Raw genomic sequence first — 12,008 nt, 5'->3', positions numbered from 1 at the left:
GGCTTTACTTAAGTTATTAATTGTGAAAAATCCAAGTCTTTTTGCTTTACTTAAGTTATTGATTATCTATGTAATAGTCCTTAAAACAATATCGGATGGATTTCTTGCTCCCATGTCTCACATTGGTCTTTAGGTAAGACAAGTGGTGACCTTGAAAGTATGGTCTCATATCTCGATCAAGTGAAGAGACATGAAGCTTAAATATCACTACTATGTATGTAGTGTTAAACTCCATCGAGACAAAGATACTAGAGTGCCAAATTGCAGTCTAGTTTAAGTGAAAATCCATTTGAGCTAAGGTAAAACTTATAGTGCCTCATTTTTCTAGGATTCTACCCCATCAAGGAAGTTAGAATCTAGCACAAACCAATTAAGACTCTTTTGGAGCCTAGATAGGACAATTCGTGGAACTTAAGAAACTTATTATTGAGTTAGAGTCTAGTTTAGATAAGAAAAAGATCTTCAAACCAGCACTTGACTTTCTTACTAATTCAATATTCAAAGTCCCTTGAGGATAACAAATTACGTACCTACTTGTAACCTAACTAATGAGTAATTATATAGATCTAAGCAAGTATATATAATGAGTCTTCAAACTAATAAACCAAGGGAAGAGAGTAGCAAGGTCCACTACTTGTCCAAGCTCAGCTCTAGACAACATAGAAAGATGCTAGTTCTACTAATTGTCTAATTATAGGCATGGAGAAACGATAGAAGGTTGACCACTTGTCCAATGTATCATCTCTAGTAAGATGGGAGGTTTGGCCTTAAGATTCACCATGTAACCAACCTATACATCATTGTATTATGAAGAGTAGAAAAGCAAAGCTCCACCACTTGTCCAAGCTAGTTCTAAAATCCACATGGAGATAAGCAAGCTCCACCATTTGTCGAATCTCTCTTCCATTAAAACATGAAAAAACTCAGCTATGTTGTACAAGGGGGACTTTTTTCCAAGGTCCACCACTTGTCCAAGCTAGGATCCATTAAAACATGGAAATAAACAAAGCTCCACCACTCGTCCAACCTTTAGAGTTGCAAAGTGTATGGGTTGTCTAAACTAGGTATGGAAAAATAATTGAAGGTCCACCACTTGAAACATGGAGCGAAGCAAGCTCCACCATGTCTCCAATATGCTAGACTCCATTCAAACACCCTAAACCCATGATATTTTGTACATAGGGGATGTACATTCAAGGTCCACCACTTGTCCAACCTAGTATCCCTAGTAGCTTGATAGGTTTGGTCTCAAGATTCACCACTTGTCCACTCTATGTGATTGTATTAAAAAGGATTGGGTGTTAAGGTCCACCACTTGTCAAACCTATAGGGTTATATTTTAAATGGTTTTTTTTCTCACAACTTGAACTACCCATGATATGTTTTACATGGGCATTTTGTTTCAATGTCCGCCACTTGTCCAAGCTAACTTTATTGAAACATAGAGAGAACCAAAGGTCCACCACTTGTCCAAGCTAGGCTATATTGAAACATGGAGAGAAGGATGCTCCACCATTTCTCCAAGATAGGATTCATTGAAACATGGAGAGAAGCAAGGTCCACCATGTCTCCAAGCTAGGATCCATATAATACCCTAAACCCACTTTATTTTGTACATGGGGGGTTTTATTTCAAGGCCCACCACTTGTCTAACCTATTATCCCTAGTAGCACCAGTGGTTTGGTTTCAAGATACACCACTTGTACACTCTGTGTCATTATATTAAGAAGAAATATGTATTAAGGTCCACCACTTGTCCAACCTATAAGGTTATATCTTAAATGGTATCCTTTCTCACCACTTGAAATGCCCATGATATATTTTACATGGGGGTTTCATATTAAGGTCCACCACTTGTCCAAGATAACTCTATTCAAACATAGAGAGAAGCAAAGGTCCACCACAGCTTGTCCAAGCTAACTCTATTCAAACATAGAGAGAAGAAAAGGTTCACCACTTGTCAAAGCTAGGCTCCGTTGAAACATGGAGAGAAGTAACCTCCATCATTTTTCCAAGATAGGTGCCATTCAAACATGGAAAGAATCAGGATCTACCATGTCTCCAAGATGCCACGCTCCATTGAAACACCCTAAACCATGATATTTTGTACATAGGGTGTTTACATTCAAGGTCTACCACTTATCTAACGTATTATACCTAGTAGCATGAGTGGTTTGGTCTTAAGATTCACCACTTATCCACTCTATGTCATTATATTAAGAAGAACTGGGTGTTAAGGTCCATCACTTGTCCAACCTATAAGGGTATATCTTAAATGGTATCCTTCATCACTTGTCAAGGTCCATCACCACTTTTCCAACCTGTAAGGTTATATCTTGAATGATATTTTTTCTCATCACTTGTAATGCCCATGCTATGTTTTACAAAGGGTTTTTGTTCCAAGATCCACCACTTATCCAAGCTAGCTCTATTGAAACATAGAGAGAAGCAAAGCTCCACCACTTGTCCAAGATAGGCTCCATTGAAACATGGAAAGAAGGATGCTCCACCATTTCTCCAAGATAGGTTCCATTGAAACATTGAGAGAAGCAATCTCCACTATGTCTCCAAGCTAGGCTCCATTGAAATACCCTAAACCCATAATTTTGTACATGAGGGGTTTACATTGAAGGTCCACCACTTGTCCAACCTAGTATCCCTAGTAGCACGAGTGATTTGGTCTCAAGATTCACCACTTGTACACTCTATGTCATTATATTAATAAGAACTATGTGTTAAGGTCCACCACTTGTCCAACCTATAAGGTTATATTTTAAATGGTATCCTTTCTCACCACTTGAAATGCCCATGATATGTTTTACATGGGGGTTTCATTCCAAGGTCCACCACTTGTCCAAGCTAACTCTATTAAAACATATAGAGAAAGAAAGGTCCACCACTTGTCCAAGCTAGGCTCATTGAAACATGGAGAGAAGGAAACTCCATTGTTTCTCCTAGATAGGCTCCATTGAAACATGGAGAGAAGTAAGCTCCACCATGTCTCCAAGTTGCTAGGCTCCATTTAAATACTCAATACCCATGATATTTTGTACATGGGAGGTTTACATTCAAGGTCCACCACTTGTCCAACCTATTATCCCTAGTAGGTTTGGTCTCATGATTCACCACTTGTCCTCTCTATGTCATTATATTAAGAGGAATTGGGTGTTAAGGTCCATCACTTATCCAACCATAAGGTTATATTTTAAATGGTATCCTTTCTCACCACTTGAAATGCCCATGATATGTTTTACATGGGGGTTTCATTCCAAGTTCCACCACTTGTACAAGCTAACTCTATTAAAACATATAGAAAAAGAAAGGTCCACCACTTGTCCAAGCTAGGGTGATTGAAACATGGAGAGAAGGAACCTCCACTGTTTCTCCTAGATAGGCTCCATTGAAACATGGAGAGAAGTAAGCTCCACCATGTCTCCAAGTTGCTAGGATCCATTGAAATACCCAATACCCATGATATTTTGTACATGGGGGTTTACATTCAAGGTCCACAACTTGTCCAACCTATTATCCCTAGTAGGTTTGGTCTCATGATTCACCACTTGTCCACTCTATGTCATTATATTAAGAGGAATTGGGTGTTAAGGTGCACCACTTGTCCAACGTATAATGTTATAGCTTGAATGGTATTTTTTCTCACCACTTGTAATGCCTATGAAATGATTTACATGGGGGTTTTGTTCCAAGGTCCACCACTTGTCCAAGCTAACTCTATTGAAACATAGAGAGAAACAAAGGTCCACCACTTTTCCAAGCTATGCCGCATTGAAAGATGGACCTTAATACCAAATTATTTCTAGTAGCATGAGTGATATGTTTTACATGGGGGGTTTACATTCAAGGTCCACCACTTGTCCAACCTATTTTCCCTAGTAGGTTTGGTCCCAAGTTCGCCACTTGTCCACTCTATGTCATTATATTAAGAAAAATTGGGTGTTAAGGTCCACCACTTGTCCAACCTATAAGGTTATATATTGAATGGTATTTTTTCTCACCACTTGTAGAGCCCATGATATGTTTTACATGGGGGTTTTGTTCCAAGGTCCACCACTTTTCCAAGATAACTCTATTCAAACATAGAGATAAATAAAGGTCCACCACTTGTCCAAGCTAGGCTCCATTGAAACATGGAGAGAATGATGCTCCACCATTTATCCAAGGTAGGCTGCATTGAAACAAGGAGATAAGCAAGCTTTACCATGTTTCCAAGCTAAGCTCCATTGAAACACTCTAGGGGGTTTTATTTCAAGGGCCACCACTTGTTTAACCTATTATCCCTAGTAGCATGAGTGGTTTGGTTTCAAGATTCACCACTTGTACACTCTATGTCATTATATTAAGAGGAACAATGTGTTAAGGTCCACCACTTGTCCAACCTATAAGGTTATATCTTAAATGGTATCCTTTCTCGCCACTTGAAATGCCCATGATATGTTTTACATGGGAGTTTCATTCCAAGATCCACCACTTGTCCGAGCTAACCATATTCAAACATAGAGATAAACAAAGGTCCACGACTTGTCCAAGCTAGGCTCCATTGAAACATGGAGAGAAGGAACCTCCATGATTTCTCATAGATAGGATCCATTAAAACATGGAGAGAAGTAGGTTCCACCATGTCTCCAAGATGCTAGGCTCCATTGAAATACGCAAAACCCATGATATTTTGTACATGGGGGATTTACATTCAAGGTCAACCAATTGTCCAACCTATTATCCCTAGTAGGTTTGGTCTCACGATTCACCACTTTTTCACTCTATGTCATTATATTAAGAGGAATGGGGTGCTAAGGTCCACCACTTGTCCAACCTATAAGGTTATACTTTGAATGGTATTTTTTATTACCACTTGTAATTCCCATGACATGCTTTACATGGGGTTTTGTTCCAAGGTTCACCACTTGTCTAGCTAATTCTATTGAAACATAGAGAGAAACAAAGGTCCACCACTTGTCCAAGCTAGGCTCCATTGAAACATGGACCTTAATACCAAATTATTCCTAGTAGCATGAGTGATATTTTGTACATGGGGAGTTTGCATTCAAGGTCCACCACTTGTCCAAACTAATTTTCCTAGTAGGTTTGGTCGCAAGATTCATCACTTGTCCACGCTATGTCATTATATTAATAATAATTGGGTGTTAAGGTCCACCACTTGTCCAACCTATAAGGTTATATATTGAATGGTATTTTTTCTCACCACTTGTAATGTCCATGATATGTTTTACATGGGGGTTTTGTTCCAAGGTCCACCACTTGTCCAAGCTAAATCTGTTCAAACATAGAGAGAAACAAACGTCCACCACTTGTCCAAGCTAGGCTCCATTGAAACATGGAGAGAATGATGCTCCACCATTTATCCAAGATAGACTCCACTGAAACATGGAGAGAAGTAAGCTCCACCATGTCTCCAAGATGCTAGAGTCCATTGAAATACCCAAAACCCATGATACTTTGTACATGGGGGGTTTACATTCAAGGTCCACCACTTGTCCAACCTATTATCCCTAGTAGCATGAGTGGTTTGGTCTCAGGATTCACCACTTGTCCACTCTATATCATTATATTAAGAAAAATTGGGTTTCCACATCTAAATGGATCTTTGCTTGGATAAGTGGTAGACCTTGAGACCTAAATACCCATTCTACACTAGAGCATTGGTTAAGCCTTATGCACTTCAAGTATACCTTTAACAACAAGTATAAGTTATTAGTTGACTTAAGTCTAGTTGAACTCCACGCTATTGAGACTAAGAGAGAGTGTGGCATAAAAAGGAGTCAGGATTTTAATTTGACTTTCTTTCTATTAATGAGTAGATCATAGATGGACTTTGGTATCTAATAAAACCTTAGGATAGACAATGTAAAACTCATGTCTATTGTTGTGTTTACATTAAGTGTTCTTGTTCTTTAATTTCAAAATCATAATAGAAACATGGATTGGCTATATGCTGGCATAAATTGAAGAAAACTATTGAATTACCTATCCAACCTCCTCCAAGACCTTGTCCAAGGAATGAATCACCTCCTTATCACCTACCACTTGCTTTCAAGGACATCAAAAGAGTAATTATCTTGGATCTAGAGGGGTTACTTCTCAAGACAATTGAAATGAAACATGGAGATTCTATGCCAGCTTGGGCTCAACACATGCAACTTGTGGAGGATAAAGATAAAGTTTATCATGTGGTGCGACCAGACGCACAAAGTTTTTTGGATTTTTGTGCTGAATACTTTGAGCTATGGATATGGAGTTGCTATAACTTAAACAAGGGTGCAACTCATCACACAAAAATGTTTTCCTGAGCAGTATACCAAGTTCAAGGTGTTTATGAGTAACAAAAATTGCCAAAATCCAAATATCATGTTAGGATTTACAAGGGTTTATCAAAAAAATTTGAGTGATATTTGGAAGATATTTGAGGATTTGGATGCAAACAATACCTTAATTTTTGATGACACTCCATATAGGGTGATGTGGAACATGACAGGGACATATCTTATATTTCCAAAGATGTGGAGGCAAACTTCCGAGCAACTTCAAAACTTCTTGCAGAGAACCATAATTCCATGGTTGGTAGGATGGTTGTATGCAAGAGATAAGAGAGTCTATACATACAACACAATTGTAAATCAGTATAGTGATTCTGAGACAAATTATGTCCTTGGTGTGTACTTGTCAACACGAAAGCATTGAATAAATATGGCCATAAGATTCTTTTTTATTCTAGTGTGTATCTTTCAACATTTGTATAATTTGATATAGTCTTTAAAAAACAAAAAAACAAAGGTGTGTCAATTTTATGAACACTTCAATGGAGTGCACCCTACTCTAAGGGGACTTCAATGTACTATTGGAGTGCATCCTATTGTAAGGGGACTCTGATGTATTGCTAGAGTGCACCCAAATAATTGGGGACTCATTTTTTATTTGATTGGGGCCTATGTTGTGTCATATAGTAAAAGAAATTCATTTTTTGTCAATTCATATCGAGGTTGCCTTTATTTGTAACTATGAGAGAATTGATGTTTGATGTCAAAATAAAACTTGTAAGTGTGGATTAGAGAATTCATGGACTTTAAATATGTGAGAGGGATCTTTTTCTTGGGCACAAGTTTGCTTCAAGAATTTTGTCATTACATACTTTATGTGAAAGAGTTTTAGAACCTAAAAGACTTTGAAAAGAAAACTATGGAATCTAAGTGCATGTATTCTTGAATGGCTTGAAAGTTGATGTATACATGCATGTCGCCTTGATGAAGATTTAGATCTGACAAGATGCAAAGCTAGAATTTTTGGACGTTACCTTTGTCAATTTGGTAATAACATATTTAACTTTCTTTTCTTATGGGTGGAAAATATATTATTATGTGCATTTGGAACCTAATTGCTTGACCTTCAAACCAAGATTCCTATGTTATTTTTTCATATACTTTTTTGTAATGAATTAAGATTGTGGATACAAGGTCCACCACTTGTTCAAGCTAGATCTAAGAAAGTATATATACTGAGTCTTCAAACTAGTAAACCAAGGGAAGAGAGAAGCAGGGTCCATCACTTGTCCAAGCTCATCTCTAGAAAACATAGAGAGATGTTAGGTCTACTAATTGTCCAATATAGTCATGGAGAAATGATAGAAGGTTGATCCACTTGTCCAACCTATCATCTCTAGTAAAATGGGAGGTTTGGCCTTAAGATTCACCATGTAACCAACCTATACTTCATTGTATTATGAAGAGTAGAAAAGAAAAGCTCCACCACTTGTCTAAGGTAGTTTCAAAATCAACATGGAGAGAAGCAAGATTCACCATTTGTCCAAGATAGGTTCCATTAAAACATGGAAAACCTCATATATGTTGTACATGGAAGCTTTTTTCCAAGGTCCACCACTTGTCCAAGCTAGGATCCATTAAAACATGGATAGAAACAAGGCTCCACCACTCATCCAACCTTTATAGTTGCAAAGTGTACCGGTTGTCTAAACTAGGCATGGGAAAATAATAGAAGGTCTACCACTTATCCAATATATTATCTCTAATAGCATGGGAGGTTTGGTCTCAAGATTTAGGAATTGGCTGACCTATATTTCATTGTATTATGATGAATTTGGTTTTAAAGTCAACTACTTATCCAAGCTATAATTTTATATCTTGAATGGTATTCCTTCCCATCACTTAGAAAACCAATGATATGTTGTACATGGGGGGGTTTGTTACAAGGTCCACCACTTATCCAAGCTAGTTTCATTGAAACATGGATGAAGGCAAGCTCCACCATTTGTTAAAGCTAGACTCCATTGAAATCTAGAAAATCCATGCTATGTTGTACATGGGGGTTTTTGTTTTAAGGTCCAACACTTGTCCAAGCTAAGCTCCATTGAAACATGGAGAGGAAAAACACTCCACCACTTGTCCAAGCTAGGAAACATTGATAGTAGTTGGTTTAGTTTGAAGATCCACCACATGTCTAAGCTAACTCTATTGAAACATAGAGAGAAGCAAAGGTCCACCAATTGTCTAAGCTAGGCTCCATTGAAACATGGACTAAAACAAGCTCCACCATTTCTCCAAGATAGGCTCCATTGAAGCATGGAGAGAATCAAAGGTCCACCATTTCTCCAAGCCAGGCTCCAGTTTTCCAACCTATAAGGTTATATCTTAAATGGTAATCTTTCTAATCACTTGGAATACCCATGATATGTTTTACATGGGGGTTTTGTTCCAAGGTCACCACTTGTTCAAGCTAACTCTATTGAAACATAGAGAGAAGCAAAGGTCCACCACTTGTCCAAGCTAGTCTCCATTGAAACAAGGAGAGAAGCAAGCTCCATCATTTCTCCAAGATAGGCTAGCGTGGATAAGTGCACCTTGAAACCAACCTTCCTATGAGGAAATAGAGCATATGCTACATATTTTATGTTTGCCCCATGCCTCAAATTAAGAAGTTATAGATTAGAACTGGACCTTGATTGAATGTCACATGCAATAAATTAAGGAAAAATAGCCAAGTGGATTGTATTCCTCAATGGATCCTTGATTTCACAAGTTGTGAACCTTGAGTCACTTTTACATTAACTTGGATAAGTGGTGGACCTAGCTCTCCATGTTGAGATAAGTTGTAGGTAGGACAGTAGAACATAGACAACGATAATGGATGTAATATACTCGTCTCCTAATAATCCAATTGATTGAAACCATGGTAGTTTAGTTGTTTTCATTGTGTATTGTATGTGCATAAAGTGGAATGAGACCTTAAGAAAACTCAAATTTTGACAAAATCTCTATTTTTTGTACATGATATATTGAAAGTTGTCCAACCTGGGAATTGGGATTTTCCCACTTTACCTAATATGGTCTTATAGGCATGTGTGCTTAGGTCTTATAAACTTGTCCTAGAAGTTCCGTTACGTATGGATATCATTTGATGCTAACGGATGTGATCTTCTTGCCGATGAGCGATTGGCTTTTGGTGATTTCAGCCACTTGAGTGTAGCTTGAGTTAGATGCGAGTTGTTAGTTGTTTTCCAAGAGATTGACAACCTCTTGTTGCCTCTATACACTAGTCGAGTCAGCTTTATCCGATGGTTTGACAAATTAATCGTGGTTCTCGCTAATACTGCAATAAGATAGGATGGTGAGGTTAGACATGCGTCCCACATAATGTGACGTAAATATTGAACCTCTTGCAAGAAAAATTCACTTTTCTTTTGATTAGCATAAAGTTTATTTCTCTTAAGACTTGAAATATTACCTGGAGTTGTTGCTTGTGTTCGTCTAGTGAATTAGAGTAGATGATAATATCATCAAAGAACACTCCAATAAAGGTTCGGTGAGGCTTGAATAGCTTCTCCATCAAGTGGTTGAATGTGGTTGGTGCATTGGGCAAGCCAAAAGGCATGACAATGTATTCCTAAAGAGCAAACATATTGCAAAATGCGGTCTTTGCAATGTCTTGATCAACTATCCTTATTTCATGATAGCCACTTTTTAGGTCAATCCTATAGAAGTAGGTTGACTCTTGCAGCTTATCAAATAGGTCTTCTACATGTGGAATGAGAAACCTATGTTTGATAGTGATCCTATTTAGGGCTCTATAGTCAACACACATACGATATGTGTCGTCTTTGTTTTGCACTAATAACACGGGTGAGCAAAATGGAGATGAGCTAGGCCTAACCATGCCTTCTCAACTAACTCGTGCACTTGCCGCATAATCTCCTCTTGTTGAGCTTGAGAAACTCTATAAGGAGGTTTATTAGACGGTGCACTCCCTAGAAGAATTTCAATTGCATGCTCATCATTGCCTCGTTTAGGAGGTAGTTCACAAGGGATGTCGTCAATAAATACATCTTGAAATGCCTTGAGAAAATTGGATAACTCTAGTTCCTTATGATTATTTATATATTCTTTTGCTAAAGCATTAGGTTCATTTTGAGAATCTTTAACAAAAATCATGTACATGGAAATAGAGCTCTTTTTTGACTTATTGAAAGCTTGTGTATGTACAATGGGTATGGTGTTACCCATCTCTTTGGAATCTATGTACATATCTTTTTCCTTGAACCTAAAGTAGATTCTCCTTTCAGGAAATTTAAACCATGGTGCCCCTAGGATTACATCCTCGTGCTTGAGAGGAGAGATAAAGAAGTCCTCTTTGTCCACATAGCTTTGGACATGGAGCCTCAATTTCCCGATTAAGGGAGTGACTGAAGCTTCTTGCCCCTTGAATACACCATCGGCGGGTAGGACATCTCCCATCTCATAGGCTTGGATGCCTAGCTTGGTGTCCAACTCTATGGATGTGAAATTGTGAGTAGAACCACGGTCAAAGAGAATAAAAGCATCATGTTCTCTTACCTTTCCCCAAGCATGTCATAGAGGAGATCATTTGTGGTAAGCTTCCTCTTCTTGGATTTCGACCAAGGTAGCTCTAGGAGGCTCATGGTCCGTGTTCTTTTAGGGGCAAGCACGGTACGCATGCCCTTGATAGCCACATTTGAAACAATGGTTATCCTTGCGATAACGCTCAAGATCTTCAAGAGATATTTTTTCTTGCCTTTGTAAACTCCCTTCTCCTTAGCTTTGTTGTTATTGGAATTGGCCTTAGGAGACTTTTGGACATTGTCCTTCCCCTTAGGCTCATTGGAACCCTTGTTTTCTATGGGCTTAAGATTTCTCTTAGCCCCTGTTTGGAAATTGATTTGTGAAGCCACCATGGTATGGTGTATGATCGCAAATATGGTGCGTGGCCTTTGGGAGTTGATGTACTCCGCCATATCTTCAGTTAAGCCCACACAAAATTGTTGTTTTTGCTCTCCAAAATCCATATTTTTGAAGACAATTTCTTTGAGATGTAAGTCACAAAACTTGTGTACATATTTGTGAATGGATTCTAGGGAGATAGCTTCAAGCTTTTCCATTCGGTGAGTACTTTGTCTTTGGCATCGGTGGCCAAAAACTTCTTCATGATGGAAGCTCCTAAAGCTTTCCATGTTCGTGGGGCTTCACCGTTTGCCCATAGGCTAGACCACCATTGCCTGGCGGACATTTGAAAATGCATAGCTATGTGGTGTAGCTTAGAGGACTCCGTGAACCCCTCATCTCCAAATGCCGCACCGAATTGTTGGATAAAAGCCAAGACTTTGTCCAAAGCACCAAAAGTGCCATCGTAGGTAAGGAAAGAGATGCTCTTTCCTCCCTCTTCAAACTTCTTGAGATTGGACGATCTCTTCCACGCGGCAAAGGATTTCCTATGGCCTCTTTTTTTTTATGCTCTAAAGTTGCACCATTGCTTTCTTTAGAAGATGAAGAATTTGAGGAAGATGGAGAAGAGGGTGACCTCTTTCTCGCCTTTTTCTTGCCTTGATCTTCTTTGTGTACACCATCACTTTCTTCATAAGAAGGAAGAGGATGAAGAAGATGGAGAAGAGGGTGACCTCTTTATTACCTTTCTCTTCTCTTGTTTTTTATCATCCCTCTTTGAATTATGGT

Source organism: Adiantum capillus-veneris, chromosome 1 (genome assembly GCF_014529385.1).
Source record: "Adiantum capillus-veneris isolate H3 chromosome 1, ASM1452938v2, whole genome shotgun sequence".
Taxonomy (NCBI): domain Eukaryota; kingdom Viridiplantae; phylum Streptophyta; class Polypodiopsida; order Polypodiales; family Pteridaceae; genus Adiantum; species Adiantum capillus-veneris.
Note: the sequence above shows the minus strand (reverse complement) of the source record.